Source organism: Triturus cristatus, chromosome 8, assembly GCF_964204655.1.
Source record: "Triturus cristatus chromosome 8, aTriCri1.1, whole genome shotgun sequence".
In the NCBI taxonomy this organism is placed as follows: domain Eukaryota; kingdom Metazoa; phylum Chordata; class Amphibia; order Caudata; family Salamandridae; genus Triturus; species Triturus cristatus.
In genome coordinates this window covers 1,687,757,488-1,687,774,571 of record NC_140591.1, presented here as the reverse complement: position 1 = coordinate 1,687,774,571, position 17,084 = coordinate 1,687,757,488, and the positions used below count along the sequence as shown (strand labels likewise).

Sequence of the window (17,084 nt, the reverse complement as noted above, 5' to 3'; positions counted from 1 at the left end):
CATGGAACAACTATCTCATAAATTTTTCGCAGATCCTGTACGATCCGGACCCGGACCCGCTCGGTTTCTGCAGTCCCATAATGGGCGAATTACATGGGAATTACATGGGCTACCCATGATTTCCCTCAGGATTCCCTGCTTGATCATGGACTCAATTACAGGTTTAATCCCCACAATAGTTTCAGGCGATAACTTATACTGGGGCGTCCTCGGGTACTCTACATTTGGCTTAATCTGGATTTTCACTGGGTCTATGATTCAAGTAGGCAGCAGGACACGTCTTCAGGTTACAAGATAGATTTATTAAGATAGCACAGCAGAGATAAACACTTCGCTAGCTGAACAGACCATCAACTGCCAAGACTGGAACTCTCACATACCAGATAGAACACTCATAGGTACTATGGGAGGTTGAGAAGATAGAAACACAAAGAAGGGACTACTGACACCAAGTAGCCATAATGAAGTAAGCACATATATACAACAGTCTACCCCCTTGACCAGCCCGATCTCCTCTCCACTGAGGTCCCATACATCAATTGACACGGAGTCCCTCAGATCTAGTGGAAGTTCCTCCACCGTCAGTGCTGGGTACATTTCCACACATATACGTTGGTTCGCAACTTTAAAGGACGCATCGTCGTCCCTCGTCTGTACTTCCACTCCCTTCGGGGTACAGTAAATAGTGCAGTTAAGCTTGCACAATAGATCTCTCCCTAACAAGCAAACTGGACTAGAATCGCACACCACGAACTGGTGTCGATCTCTGAAACTCCCTATCCTGATGGGTATTGGCTCCGTCAACGGGCTAGTCAGTTTCCTATTTGCCACGCCAATGACTTGGATCGATTGTCCAGAAAGGGGTAGGTCCGGGACCACTGCAGACCTTGCAGTCGATCGGGTAGCACCCGTATCAACTAAGAAAGTCGTAGGATGACCATCAATGTCTGCTTCTACGAAGGGTCCCCTCTGATCTACCTCTAGGACAGCTCCAAGCTTACAATCATTTTCTCCCCTTGAGCAGGGTCGTGCTACTAATTCTAGGTCATCTTCCCCACTCACTTCAAACATAGGCATCTGCACATATGTCCGAGCTCCCTGTTGTGCATTCTGTATCTTAGGTGGTTGGGGAACCCGCATCTGCGGAACTCCCGTCCCCCCTTTGACTATCCTAGGTTGAGTCACTGTAGGGACTGTCTCTGTCACCGGAACCTGGACTATCTCCCCTTCTTGCTGTATTTGGTTCAACGGGTTCAAGGGACACTCGCGTCTCCAGTGTCCAATCTGATGACAAAGATGGCATGCTGTAGTCTTTTTCAATATCGCCACATCCATCCCTGTCCTAGGGCCTATTCCCCTTGGCCTTCCCTGACCCTGAATATTCTGTATTCCTCCTTGATTATTCCCCTGTCTCCTTCCTAATGTTCCTCCATTAGGCTGTCCCTGAGCTGTTTGCATCTGCACCAGCATCAAATTGTCTTTCAACTTCTTGTGCTTGGATTCTATCTCATCAGTACAGTATCTAGCATACCGTAAAACCTCATCCACTGGCTTGTTCTGTCAACAAATCAAATGCTGCTGTATCATTAGACTAACCTCTGGTCTCAAACCCAACCCAAACTTGGAAACAAACTGTCCCATATCTTTGGTATCCAACACATCTAAGCCACTGTACTGTTTGAATGCTTGCAAAAGTCACTCATAGAACTCATGCACGGTCTCCTTAGGTTCTTGCACCGTCCTATCTATCTTCATCCAATCGATGTCCTGAGGTGAGATCTTCGACTTCAACCACGTAATCACCTGTTCAAATTTTTTCATCACTATTGGCAACGGACCATTTGAGATCGGATCCCGGTCAGGCTCCGAAATCGGCCACTCAACGGCAATTTTACATGTTGACCACAAGTCGCTCGGAACCACAATGTCAAACAAAGTGTTTAAGTCAATCCACAAAACTTTCGAGATTTTAACAAAGCGATCAACTTGCTTACACCACTCCACAGGCTTCTCCCTCAGGCGGGGAAAATCGTTTGTGAAGGCAGCCAAATCACCCCTACTCCAAGGTACATGTACATATCCTCCATTATGTACCTCCCGTAAAGGGTAATTCCCTATCTCCGTTATGCCTCCACCCGGGGGTGGCGTCCCTCCTATTGTTTTCTTGGAGCTTTTCTTCTTGGACCATCTTTCCTTCCACTTATCAAGCATGATCCATGCACGCATTTCTATGATTAGATCTTTGATATGGGTTCTCAGTCCCATGACTCTCTTCTCTTCTAGTTCTTGATCACTATACTGCAACCTATGACTTCCTTGAAATGCTTTAGTCTTAGACAAATCCACTTCATATGTCTTGGCCATATCTGACAACTTCTCATGAGCGGTTCGCGCTTTGCGCGTCACATCCTTCGCTACAAAAAGTAGTTCATCCTGTTCGTACATTAACATCCTCTCAAGAGGTAGATTTCCACATATTATCTCATCTACCTCTGCCTTTAATCTCACTACATCTAACATCCTCCCTCTCAGGGCTCCCTTCAGTACTTCTCGGCAACCTGCACCATCCCTCTCTGTGTACTCACACTCTCGTTCCTGTAACCTACTCTCTTCTGACATGCTCATAGGAACGGAACGATTCACTATTGTGCCTCGTTCACTCTCTGCTGCCATCACACTTTGACTCTGATTTCTCGCTGGTGGTGTCCACATTCGCAAGTCTGATTTTGACTCCACCAACGACCTCGGTCTCACTGGCCTCGACTCTCCCTGTCCCCTAGAGGAGTCTGCTGTGTCTGGCAACGGCGTACTCCATTCTATAGGCTTTGGAGTCTGCTCCATTCCACTCACTGACCCACTTCCCTCGACCACACTCCTCACCCCTGCTGCTGACTGCTCTGTGCTTCCAACCTTCTCTTGATCTTGATCATACACAGAAACAATAGGTCCAATGGTGACTGGTATTTTCAGAGCATCCGGTAACCTCACGCCTCTTCCTGTCTCCGCACTAGTTACAGGCGTATTCCTCCTCTCTTCCACTCCTGTCGAGATCTTCTCTTCTACTCTCACATCTGGTTGGGGTGGTACTTTCCTAATCCCTTCTGTCTGAACTACATTCCCTTCTGGGGCACCTGGGATATATGGAGGTGGTCTCTCGGATAATAACCTCTCTAGAAGGCTATCATCTGTGTCACTGCCATCCTCCTCATCTGCTGCCTTTTCTTTTGTATTATCGGTTTGCACTAATAAGGGATACAATCTGTGTCCTTCTATTGCCTGTACTCTCCATCTTTTCTCCTGTGCGTCCCATCTGGCATCCTGGAACGCCTTGATCGACTTTTTCACCCTTTGCTGGTTTCTATCTCTGTTCCTATCATGCGCTGCTCTAATCCACGCATGCAATGCTTCAAATTGTGTTGGCCTCGGCAAAGGTCGTAAAGCCGCCATTACGGACTTCAACTGATACAACACTTCTAGTCTGAATGAGCCATATCTCGGGAAAGCTAATTCTCCTTCACTTTGAGTCAATTTATGCCAGTTTTCAAGCTAAAGTATAGTGTGCAAGCCCACATTTCTCGCCATGTAATGTGCCGGCGTATCCTCGGGGGGAGCTTCTTCTCCCCCACGAGTAACCACATGTTTGTCACCTCTACACAATTCTCGAAAAACTTTAAAACATTTCATAATGACCAAATTCTGAAAACACACAATTTTCTGTTTACTTCCTGATAACTAACCACCAATGACAACGCGACTCACACCAACCGACCTATCGCAGCACGACACTCTTTGACGTCACTTGTCTCTCCACTCGCAGCAGTTCCCCTCCTTCACAACTCACGTCTTTACTCTTGCATTCGTCCCATTCATACGCTGAAATAACCGTTTGTCCCAAACAAGTTACTTCTCTGGCTGTCCGTCCACAGCCTCTGACTGTCCGTCCACAGTCTCTGACCGTCCGTCCACGGTCTCTAGAAGTTGTCGACCTCGGTTGGCTATTGTCTGTCCCCGTCCGGCCAGACAAATCGCCTCTGATAGGTTACAAATACTCAAATTCTCATACAACAACCCGCGACCAGTGTCGGGTTGACATGCACTCACACATTCGTTCCCCCTATCTCGGTCCAGGTGATCGATGGTACCTCACGATCCCCTTTGGGTGGTCAACAAAATCTATCGCGGGTGTGTTCTACACCCAATCGCTTAAGCTACTCGTCGAGCCTAAGACTTTCCCGGCTGCGCGCGCTCACAGCCTGATCTCACAATCACTCAACATTCACACCAACTATGCCAGACATCACACAACAAATCAACACCGCAATCTACAACATCTCATCCTAATCATACTCACTCCTTGAACTGCTGCTTTCTGCCGCACTGCTACTCTCCGTCAGTGTCCATCAGCCGCCGTCGTCTGCTGCTCACCATCTGATGATTCACCATCACTTAACGTTTATGGGCCTCAAGGATCACTTATCCTAATCTATCTTCCCTCGCTATCGGAAGTAACCATCCGTTTCTGCTACCAACTGCTAGGGCCGGATTCTTGTCTACCCAATTATCTACAAGAACCCTCTCTGGTCGCCAGGATCTTTTTACTTGCCAAATAGCGTAGAGGGAGGAAACACAATTATCAACAAGTACCCACCGAAGTTTGACATCATAAATGAATAGAGGACTCAAACTTGAGGTTTTGACCTTTTAATACCAACAAAAACATCTGAATATAAAGGCACCTTAATACAAGACACAAAAGATAAATGGGCACTAACACAAATGCTATCCTGCGGAGAATCCACATTCAACTAAAAATAAAAAGAATTACTGCTTCTAAAAGCATCAAATAAAGAATTGCTACCGTGATGTCAATCTTTAAGGTCATAGGTCAAAGCATTCCTGTCCCTACTCGATTCTAAGATGGCATCCCTACTTAGCATTCCCTCCCAAGCGAGGATATCATGAAAAAGGTGTCAGAAGTGAAACTTCCTAAGAAGTCTTCACTTAATGAGAGCTCGATCTACGATGCTCCTTCTAGATTCCCGCCTAAGTCTCGTCTGCTCAACCCACGGGGCACTGTCCCTAATACAAACCCCAAAAATTATCGAACACGCCCTTTGGCAGTCCTCTTCAGCCAGTTCTTCCTCCTGTAAATTTCCATCCAGGGCTGTTCATCTTCCATCGTCAGTTAACTTGACCTTGGGTCCCAGGCACCTTCCGTACTAGGAGTTGCAATTTCACATTCCAATTTACCCCCCTTCAGTCTGCTCCCCGTATATCAACTCTTACAACAAAGGCGTATTCTAGCTAACGAGCTAAATGTCCTTGCACCTGCAACAGAAGCATGGGAACGGAAAAAGAAACTCTTCACAGCGTGGAATTTTACATTTCATTAAATTCAAGCCTTATTAAGAAATCCATTTCAGCCTACAACATGGCCAACCTAAGAAATGAGCAGGGCCTTCTCTCCTACATATGCATTTAGGCCTTCTAAAATAACGCACCTTACAATTACATTCTAAACATTAATTCAACATAATCATCTTATGGCTACACATAACTAACCTATATTCTTAATTCTTGACGCTACATACATTTTACCTGATACATAACATCATCTGGACTAATCATTAAACTTATTACTATTACATTTCACAATAACTAATGACCTTAACTTTTCTCAAAGAATGATTACAGTTCTACATTATATGATTTCAACAACTACATTTCTATACCACTTCCAAACATACATTGGTTATATGCGGGTGCTAACTAACAGTGAATATGGTGCACCCCTACAATTCTTGGTTCATGTGACGGTCTATCACTATTAAGAAGGCCAGATCAGAATACAGGCCCATCCTTAATAAAAGCAGAAGGGGTGGGATGAGGCTGTGTGGAGAGATCTCTAGGACCAAAGATGTGTCAACTTTTTGGCTCATAACTGCCCACGGTTGCAGACAGGGCAGCCAATCTATTGACTACTCAATACAACCCTCAGAGTGGGTTTCACACTTTGAGAGACTCTCATTTCCTGTAATTGTTTCAGATGCTAAACCGATGATTGATATTGATGCTTTTCCCAGGCTGCCAGGTTCTGCGTCTGAGACGTCAGTTCCTTGCCACGGCTATCACTTACGCTGCCATAGATACGATAACGCCAGGTGAAGCCCTGGGCCCTGGTAGGACTCCTGGGGGTCTCTTTCTTTATGATACACAGCTCTGGCCCTTACATAAATCTTCTCTTGAATCTCATAATTAATGGGGCGGAGATCCCGACTCAAGGCGCGGGGCTGAAAATATTCCTAAATACAAAGAAGGAGACAGAGCAACTCCAGGGAATTTATGACCCATAAGTCTAGTGAATAAGTAAGCAATCATTTTCTTAAGAGCGCAAATACCAAGTGTCTTAGCGCTAAAATGGAGGCTCAGTCAGTCAAATGGAGGGTTCAGTCAAAATCTAGCATCGCTGTTCTGTTGAGGAGGTTGGAAAGAAGTCGAGGATTGCTATTCTGGCGAGGAGTTTGAAGAAACAGCTTTTGAGTTGTTTCCTGAAGCCTAGGTAACTTCCCTGCCCTCTTAAGGCCAAAGGCAAGGAGTTCCAAAGTTTGCTGCCAAGATGGTAGAGACTCCTCCCTCCCCATCTGACTTTCTTTATATTAGGAACTTTCAGCAGGTGGGCAGAGGAGGAGCGTAAGGCTCGTTGAGGACAGAACCAATGAAAGTTAGGATGGAGGTAGTTTGCTCTCTTACCATACAAGGCATCATGAATGAGGCAGAGTTTAAATTCAATCCTATTTACTACGGGTAGCCAGTGTAAGGCCAGGATATAGCTGGTGACAGATTGAAATTTGGGAACCTTCAGGAGAAGCCGCGCAGTGGCATTCTGCAAAGATTAGAATTTAGGCTGCACCCATTGTGTAGTCCCTAGATTTATGACATTGCAGTAGTCGATTCTAAATGGGATTGGAGCAACTACAACCGATGTTTGTAACTCCAGAGGAATAAATGGAAAAACGTTCTTTAATAGATGTGGGAAAGTAGGATCTGCTTCTATGGTCGCCCCCACTTTTTGCCTGGTGCTGAGCTGTTTCTGACCACTCTGACTGGGATCCTGCTAATCAGGACCCCAGCCTCTGTGCTTTCGCCCCTTAATTGGTGGTGTAAGTATTTAGATACATTCCCCATTTTGGACACTGGTGTACCCTTTGAAGTCCCTAGTATATGGTACTGAAGTACCCAGGCCATAGGTACACCAGGGGTCCCCCATGGGCTGAAGCATGAATTATGCCATCCACGAGGACCACTCAAACTGTGACTCAGGTCTGCCATTGCAACCTGTGTAAGCTGGTGCTAGCACCACTTACAAAATATATAGGTTTACCTATATCTAAGGTCACTGCACTTAAAACCTATAAGTCACCCCTAAATCAGGCCCTTTTAATCCTGAAGGCAGGGTGCCCGGTTCTAAGTGTGAGGGTGCCCCTGCATCAGCAGGACAGCCCTACAGCCTTCGGAGTCCTTTCTCCTGGTCTGTAAGTGCATCAGCCATTATGATACACAGTGTGACCATGCGTCATTACGTGATGACCATCTCTAAACTGGCTGTAACGAACCCTATCATGTTTGGTATCAAACATGTTGAAATCATACCCCCACACCATAAACGGTGTGGGAGGTATGATTCCTTGCAGTGTAACACTCCTCCGGGAGGCCCTCAGTGCTCCCGGTACCAGTCTTCTAGACCCGGACAGCATAACATGGCTGCTGCCGACCAGAGACACGATTCTGCCCTCCTACTGCTGAGCCAGGCTCAAGCAGGGGAAGGCAGGACAATAGATATCCTGTCACATGGAGGTGTAACCACCTCCCAGACAGGGTTTAGTATATTTCGGGCCGGGTGGGAGCGCTTCCCAGTGCCACTCAGTCTGCTTGGAGGGCACAATTTGTGCCGTCCTTGCATAGTCCAGTTCAAATCAGCTCAGGGAGCCGTTGGCTCTGGCTCAAAACTGGACAAAAGGACATGGCAGTATCTTCCCCACTGTCCGACCCCTCCCCTGGGAGGGAACCCTGAATCGTCCCAACCCTTTCCTTAGGGTACTTAAGCGCTTACCTGGGTGTAGGTCCCAAGGTTCATTGTGGGACAAGATTCATTTTAAGACACCACTTCTTCTTCAACCATCTGGGCACTCTGGACTTTGCTCTGGGTATCAATGCTGCAACTGGGAAGACTCCTGCTGCTCCTGGTCTCGTCACCCTGCTCGTCTGCTGCAACGTCTGTGCCTGTGCTCCATACAGGAACCTTCCATGGTCTGTGGGCATCCAAGACACCTGAAGGAATCTCCCTTGAAGTGAAGGAGTCACTTCCCTGCATCTGCAGGCACCGCAATGAAGCTGACTGGTCTGCTGATCCTGGGCTCCAATGGACCCCGAAAGGCTCAGCAACACAGGTGGTGGCTCTTCACACCCATGCTCCTGCCTTCCCTGGTGTAGGTATCCTGGTTCCTAGGGTATCCACAGGTGGAGTGACTCTCCAACCTTCTGTCTTCCACAGGGTTTCTTCAGGGTCCACTGAGAAGGGTAATTTTTCTTTAAATTTGCAACCATGAGTTACCCATTTGTAATTTGTAATTTGTGAGGGTATTTGTAGAGCGCAACGGTCGCTCCGGAAGGAGCATCTTGGCGCTGATTTCCAGGTAGAAGATCAGGTAACTTCCTAAAGGTAGAAAAGTTAGATGGCTGCCATGGTGTAGTCATCGGGAAGATTAAAAATCCAAGTTTTTAGTGCTTTCCTGAAGTGTTTTTCTTGGGTTAAGGACCTCAGGAATTTGGGCATGCTGTTCCAAGCTTTAGTGGCAAGATGATTTAAGGTTTTGCCACCTTTGGTTTTCAAAGAGAACCTAATAGGAAGGATTAGATTGTCCTTAGAGGAACGCAGGGATCTGCTAGGGTTGTAGTGAGGGAAACGCTTGATAAGATATTTTGGGCCGGAGTGATTAAATGCCCGGAATGCTACCATAAGAATCTTGAAAAATATTCTTTTGTGCAGTGGGAGCCAATGTAAAGATTTTAAAGCAGCGGATATTGAAGATTTTCTGGGTAACTTCAGGACTAATCTGGCTGCAGAGTGAAGTACACTTTGGAGTTTTTTAAATGTATCTTTCTTTGCGCAAGCCAGAAGACCGTTGCAGTAGTCCAAGCGAGCAAGAACTAGGGCCACTGCGACGGTTTTTCTAGAGTCTATTGGTAAAAAGTCAAAAAACTTTTTTAGAGATTTGATGATTCCGAAACAATGGCCGGCCACGGTCCTCACGTGTTGGTCGAAAGACAGATCAGTATCAAACAGGACTCCAAGGTTCCTTGCAGTTGTTACAGTCTGGGGTGGAACAGCTGAGTCTTCAGGCCACCATTGGCTAGGACAAAAATTGACATTTTTTCCCATAGGGAGGATCTCGGTCTTGCTGGAATTACATTTTAGATGGTTTAGATCCATCCAATGAAAAACAGCTTTCAGACAGCGTTTGAGGTTCTGCTCCGCCTCAGTCGAGTGTTCCTCTAGGGGCACAATGAGTTGCGTATCATCGGCATACGATGTTACGAGTATGCCGAATGACTCAATCAGAGAAATGAGTGGAATTAGGTAAATGTTGAAGAGGAGAGGGCTCAAGGTGGAGCCCTGAGGGACTCCAGATGAGACCCTCTTCTCTTTGGAGAGGAAAGGACCTAGGGCGATCGTTTGCGATCTATCCGTTAGAAAGGACGTTATCCAAGCTAGAGCCACCTCTGAGATACCAATATCTTTCAGTCTGCTAATCAGAATGGAGTGCGAGATGGTGTCGAATGCTGCCGTGAGGTCTAAAAGAATGAGGACGGCATTTTTCTTCTGATCCTGCAGCAGCTTTATAGAGTCTGTTAACTCAATCAGTGCAGTTTCTGTAGAGTGATGGGGGCGAAAGCCTGATTGTTGGGGATGGAGTACATTGTGTGCTTCAAGATACCTTTTAAGTTCTCTATAAACCGTTTTTTCGGTGATCTTTCCTAGTGCTGGAAGGAGCGAAATTGGGCGGAGATTAGTAAGTTCAGAGGGGGATTTGTTAGATTTCTTCAACAGGGGTTTGACTATTCCCTGTTTCCACAGGCGAGGTACAATTCCAGTGCTAAAAGAGGAATTAACAATCTTGTTAATAATTGGGTTCACCACGTCAATGAGTTGATGGAGCATTCTAGGGGGGCAGGGGTCAGAGGGTGAACCAGATTTGCATGCCAAGATAATTTCTCTAGTTTGATCTAAATTAACTGGAGTGAAGTGTTTAAGACTTCCAACAGGGATTTCTTTCTGGGCGGATTTGCTTGAGGTCTGTGTTACTTGGGGAGGAGGAAATTTTTTTTGGATGGCATCTATTTTCTCCTCGAAGAAGTCGGCAATTTGGTTACAAAACTCTTGGGATGGTGGAATTTCAGGTTGTAACGCTCTGGGCTAGGTGAACGTCTTCACAATTGAAAACAATGTTTTTTGTTTATGTTTGGACTGTTTAATGGCGTTTGTATAAAAAATTTTTTTAGCTGTTTTAATGTTGGAATGATAGGTTTTCCTCAGCTGGATATATGAAAGTTTATCTGCCATGCAGTACATTCTACGCCATTTGCGTTCAGCTTTTCTGCAAGCTAGATGGGCTATTGCTAGCTCTGGGGTGAACCAGGGGGCACTGGTCTTAGATTTTTTATCTATTCTTCGGGGACGATTGGGAGGTTCACGAGCTTTAATTTCCTGACGAATCCAACTGTGGAAAAGGTTAGCGTCATGTTCGACGTTACCGGTAAAGTTAGGAATCTGAGAATTGGTGATGGGATTTAGGTCGATGTTTTCCTGTACCTTTTTCCAGTTAACGAGGTTATCCGGGTGTAAGCTAGGTTTACTGGTAGTTAGCACGCGTGAAGTTTTAATTAGGAACGGGATCAGGCTATGATCAGTCCATATTTGAGGGACAGGAGGTAGGGTTGTTAGAGGGGAGAGGTTAGTGCAAACCCCATCAAGTGTATGCCCTAGTAAGTGAGTGGGCTGATTAACTCTTTGATGGAGATTAAAGATTTCTAGGGTCTGAAGAAAGTTGTTAACTTGTACATCGGTTTTGGACTCAAGGTGTAGATTAAAGTCCCCAACGAGAGTGAAATGTGGATATCTGAGGAGCAGGTGAGCTAAGGAGTCACTCAAAGAGTCTAGGAATCTGGTTGCATTACCAGGGGGGCGATATATCAATCCTCCGGAGAAGGACGAAGAGTCGTTAAGTTTGATAGAGAAGCCAAGACCTTCCATGTCTTTTAGGGGGTCTAAGTTAAACGTGTGGCAGTTGAAGCTGTTTTTGAGTACTACAGCGACACCACCACCTCTTCCCTTCAGTCTGTCTTGCCTAAAGATGGAAAAGCCCTGGGGGAGGGCTATGGCTAGATCAGGGTTACTATCGTCCGTTAGCCAAGTCTCAGTAATCAGGAGGCAATCAAGATCTAAATTTTGGATAAGGTCCCTTATGTCTTGGCTGTGCCGACACATGGAGCGAGCGTTGATCAGCCCTCCTTTAAAGTGTGGTGAGTTATCCGTGGAGTTGGTTACGGAGGCAGGTGATTTAACTGGGTCGCTGTCGGAGGACCAACGGCAGAATTTACAGCTGAAGGGACCATATAGGTTCTTCATGTCAGGTTTGCAATTGCAATTGTACATCCCGCGTAGGCGGTATAATTCGTTAGGCAGATACCTTACTAAGGGGGGAGTTAGGACAGAATTTCCTGCGCCTGTCGCGGACTTGGCGCGGAAGGGCGCAGACGGGCTTGCCTTAGGCACGCCTTCGGTGTGCAAATGGCGCTCCCGCTGCGCTTGTCCGCTGCGCTTCCTGTGCATGCACATATCTAGTTGAGGGGGGGTGTGGCCTCAAGGGGGCGTGGTCAGCGAGCACGCCTGTGGGAATGGCGGCCGCTCGAGTAAACAAACAAACGCTACAGCGTTCAAATCGGCTGTGCGTGAGAAGAAGGAGCGAATGGCTGCTGCCCCAACCAGAGTAATGGGGTCGGTAAGCTTTGTATTGTCAGTGCGCAATTAAAACATAGCAAATTAAGTGACACCAATACAATTTTTAAAACCAGGAAGAAACAAGAGATCGTACCGCCACCTCCCGGCTTCCGCCTCAGGAGTGGGTTAGGAAATCGACTTGCATTGACTTGCATTGATCCTGCGTTCCTGTTCCCACTCTGCACACGGCCTCCGTGGGGTTCCTGGTTACTTACCTCAGGTGGTTCCTTGGGTCCCCGGCACTTCTACATCTTCTGGCTATGGTCTGGACTCGAGTTGTGGTTTGCATACCACTATTTTAGTATATGGTTGGGTCTCCCCCTGGTGACCACTGTGTAGTTCGTGCTACTTACCTGTTTCTATTGAAAAGTATTGTGTGCATGGTGTACTTCTCCGGGTAGGAGATTTCTGTATATGTTAGTGAGTGTCTTATAATAAATACATATTTTTGTAAATATACTGTGTTGTTCTTTTTGACTTAATCTGATCCTAAAAGATTATGTTCTGGTAAAACAAACTTCTTTACACTCCTTCTGGACTAAGCCTGAAGGCTGCTCTCCACAGCTATCACTTAGAGAGCTTTCTAAGGTTGTCTAAGACCACTAAAATCACCATAAGGGTTGTCATCGGTGTATGAAACCACCGACAGACCATAGGACTGGATAAGCTCTAACAAGGGAGTGATGTAAATATTGAACAGCGTGGGGAATAAGGTTGACCCCTGAGGGACCCCACACAGCAGAGAATACTGCTTCGACTGAAAACCGTTCCAGTCAACTCTCTGCAACCTATTTGTTAAAAATAAACTTAGGAGTGCCAGGGCGGCACGTCAACTCTGATGCTCACCTGCTGTCCGATAGGTACCTCATGGTTAACTGTATCAAATGCGGCTGAGAGATCCAATAAAATCGAGTGCCGCTCTGCCCCCCTTGTCCACCGTTCTGCGGATATCTTCCGAGGCCTCCACTAAGGCAGACTCCGTGGAGTGCTTGAATCTAAAAATGTGCTGATCCTGATTTAGAATGTCATTGGTCTCCAGGTACCCAGTAACTACCTTATTCCTTGCCTTCTCCAGGACCTTTGCCGGAAAGGGCAGTCAGGAGATAGGTCGATAGTTCTTGGTTTCTGCAGGGTTGAGGTTGTTTTCTTTTTAGAATTGGCAGAACTGACTCTAGCATCCAAGCTGAGGGGAAGGGCCGGTCTCTATGACTTGGTTCAGAAGCTTGGTAAACTGGGTCACCATTAGATTGGGTACTAAGTGTCAATTGGTGATCTCGATTTCATGCTAGTGGTTAGGGTTTCCACTTCCTCCTCGAGAACAGTGGAAAGCTACCCAAGCCTGTTTGGCTACAGACACTGTCTCAGACGCCTTGTTCTATGGCCATCGAGGTGGTTAAGTTACGGGCCGGACTAGAACCCCCAAGATTTGTAACTGTGGGTGTTTTAGCAATTTCATCGTAGATTACTTGAATCTTTCCTGGGAAGAAATCGGCCATGTTATCACAGCTATTTTGATCCACCCTATAGATAGCCGCTGAGTTATAATTAGACAGAGCTGTGATAGTTTTAAATAGTTTCGCTGAAGAGAAGAGGTTTTGCCGGATTTGAATCGATTGGTAAAAGTTTGGTTTTTGTGTAGTTTATCAACAGGTAATACTCCTTGCAAATGTTAGAGCATCTATCTATAGCTAACTGATCAGACTCCTTTCTCCAGAGACGTTCTGCAGCCCGACATTTCAGTTTAAGAGTTTTTAATTCCGTGGTATACCAAGGGGCTGACGGCTTTATCCTGTGGGAGAGATTTCTTTTTTGGGGGACCAACTGGGTAAGAGCAGAGTCCACCCAGTTTGAGGAATTGTTTGAGGCTATATTTGTGTCGGGATGGGGGCAAGGACTGCTATTGTTCAGAGGGGGTTCTACTTCTCCATTAGCAGCCCTATGCCATGGACGGTAGGATCCAGTGATCTGCTCAGCGTTTTGGTCCGCTCTCTGCCTTGTACCATCTGATGTGACTAGTACAGCATTATGACCCCCAACGGAGCTGCTCACACCCACCCTCAGCACCTTGAGACCCTCACAGGTGAGTAGTGTGCTTTACAAAACCCTGATTAATTGATTGATTGATTGATGGCCTGTCCACAGCAGAGGTGGGGATTTCTCGAATGTCAGTTGGGGGTTATTCGTAAAAATTCCATCTAAGATATGGCCTGCCTTATGGGTGGGCACATCAACTAGTTGAGTCAGACCAAGACCCCCCACAGCTATAAGGCAGCTTGGATGTGTCCGGGTTCAAGTCTGCTTCCAAGAGAAAGTTAAAATCACCAAGAACTGTGAGATTTTGGGATCCCGTGCCTGATTCAAGCAAGTGTTGTAGATTCATAGGAAAGGGCTGCCTGGGGCGGTATACTAGAATTCCGTTAAAGTTGGTTAATTATTGACTTTAAATTTAAACGTACTAGCTTCCCCCCCCCCAACAGTGGGACTGGAGTGAAATTGGCTTTGACTGTTTACTTATACAAAATGGCCGTCTCTGTCCAGTCTATGGATAGCGAAACCATGTGGTACGACTGTGTGAAGCTTGGGTGCTGAGGCCTGATCAAACCATGATCGTGGATAATTGCCATACGATCTTCACTAGACAGGTTTTAAATTAACTTGAAGAGTGGATGTTCGACAGTAACATCCTGTCCCCTTTCCAAGAGGTTGTAGAGCAAAATTACTTACAATTGACTTAACCTTTCGCTTTTCAATCATCCAGTGGAAATGAGTCATTAATCTTAAGGGTCCTTTGTAAACTGCTTTTGTTGATCTGTGGTCAGCTTTTGATTTGGTGCCGGATCCTTACTCTGGGCATCGCTCAAACACATGGGTGTTCCTGCCTCGATATTGTGGGTCATCATTAGACTTCGTGAGAACAACTATGACCAGGTCCGCTGGAGATAACAGAGGGGCTCACTGAGCGCGTACCAATGAAAAGACGGGGTTAGGCAGGAGTGTTGTCTTGCCCTTGTCCTTTTGTCTCCCCATTAATGATCATAAAAACTGACAGATGCAGAAAAGTATTTTGCTACAACTCTTTAATTTCCAGCGAGGAACTCCCATAATTCCATTGTTCTTTGACATAGGGCTGCACAGAGTTGAGCCTTCTGGGTGTTCTGAGCCCCTTCTGTACTGGTATGAATATGGACCACTGACCAATCAGCTTTATATAAGGCGTCTCTGTGAGAAGTTGGCCTGGTATATGCTGTCCACTAGTTCTAGTGGGCACCTTGTATCAGTCCAAACAACCCCTTATGGTGAATGGAGCGACCACTGAGCCTTGCCTAGGCCTGGTCGCCCCCACGCTCCTCCTGCTACCTGTTCCTGATTGCTGATTGCTCCACTGCAGGCGACCCAGCCGCCGCTGAGCCGCCCGCCCGCCCGCCCGCACTCGACTTTCCCGCCGCTGCCTCCCTGCGGCCCCGCCTCCACCAGCCGATTAGTGCCCCCGCTCCCGCCACCCAGCGGACCCTCCCTCCCGGCTCCCTTCTTAAGGGGACTTCTGCCTTCTCCTCGGGAGCGACCACTGAGCCTTGCCTAGGCCTGGTCGCCCCCACGCTCCTCCTGCTACCTGTTCCTGATTGCTGATTGCTCCGCTGCAGGCGACCCAGCCGCCGCTGAGCCGCCCGCCCGCCCGCACTCGACTTTCCCGCCGCTGCCTCCCTGCGGCCCGCCCCCCGCCAGCCGATTGGTGCCCCCGCTCCCGCCACCCAGCGGACCCTCCCTCCCGGCTCCCTTCTTAAGGGGACTTCTGCCTTCTCCTCGGGAGCGACCACTGAGCCTTGCCTAGGCCTGGTCGCCCCCATGCTCCTCCTGCTACCTGTTCCTGATTGCTGATTGCTCCGCTGCAGGCGACCCAGCCGCCGCTGAGCCGCCCGCCCGCACTCGACTTTCCCGCCGCTGCCTCCCTGCGGCCCCGCCCCCCGCCAGCCGATTGGTGCCCCCGCTCCCGTCACCCAGCGGACCCTTCCTCCCGGCTCCCTTCTTATGACGCCCCCACGCACACGCAGCATTCACGCGCAGCGGGCGCGCCGAATGTGCGCCGTAGGCAAGCCCGTCAGCGCCCGTCTGCGCCTGGATCGCGCCCAGTGCCAGTGCCCCTGGCCCCCGCAGATGCCAGCCCACCCACCGGACGTACGACGCAGCCACCCCCAACGCACTCAACACCAGCCGAATCCCCGGATGTTACCGAGCCACCCCACGTCGCACCCACGGACCCTTCCGCTGCCGATCCTGCAAGTTCTCCTGCTTCCGGACCTGCACCGCACCCGCCAAGCCGAGCACCAGCAGCAACCACCTGAAGTGCATCCTGCTCAACACCCGTTCCGTCCACAGACACGCCGTGGAACTCTGGAACCTGCTCGACACCACATCTCCAGATGTCGCCTTCCTCATGGAAACATGGATGAACGCCTCCTCAGCACCCGACATCGCCATCCCGGACAGATACAAGATCACCCGGATGGACCGCGCCAACCAGACAGGAGGAGGCATCGCCATCGTCCACAAGAACACCATCCGCATCACGACCAACTCCGAGGACACCCTCACAACCGCCGAACATCTCCACTTCCAGATACACACCGACCCCAAAACCACACTCAGAGGCACCCTCATCTACAGGCCCCAAGGACCCCGCACACCATTCAGCGAAGACATCGCAGACTTCATCAGCCCGCACGCCCTCCCCTCCGCTGACTACATCCTCCTAGGGGACCTCAACTTCCACCTGGAGAACAACAAGGACAGCAAAACCACCACCCTGCTGGACAACCTCGCCAACCTCGGACTCAAGCAACTGGTGAACACCCCCACCCACCGCGCCGGACACACGCTTGACCCCGTCTTCTCCTCCAGCAAGGACGTCTCCTTCAGTCACTCCACCGGACACCACTGGACAGACCACAGCTGCGTCCACTTCAGTTTCAAAAGGACCACAACCCACCACCACCCGCAACAGGCTCCCCGCAGGAGCTGGAACAAGATC

At 48.2% G+C, this 17,084-nt stretch overlaps 2 protein-coding genes across 8 annotated transcripts in view; one reads left to right on the top strand and one right to left on the bottom strand.

Annotated features, from left to right (window-relative positions):
- Nucleotides 1-17,084, bottom strand: part of LOC146808610 (NACHT, LRR and PYD domains-containing protein 3-like) — a 567,098-nt gene that overhangs the window by 43,909 nt on the left and 506,105 nt on the right. For 4 of the 6 annotated variants that reach the window (XM_085623640.1, XM_085623639.1, XM_085623642.1 and 1 more), the window contains one exon: nucleotides 4,686-5,328. The exons of the other annotated variants lie outside the window; for them this stretch is intronic. The gene's annotated coding sequence lies outside the window, so the exon portion shown is untranslated. Of the gene's footprint in view, nucleotides 1-4,685; nucleotides 5,329-17,084 lie in introns of those variants that run through there. 6 annotated transcript variants of the gene reach the window in all.
- Nucleotides 1-17,084, top strand: part of LOC146808613 (NACHT, LRR and PYD domains-containing protein 3-like) — an 879,818-nt gene that overhangs the window by 821,093 nt on the left and 41,641 nt on the right. The gene's annotated exons all lie outside the window — the stretch shown is intronic.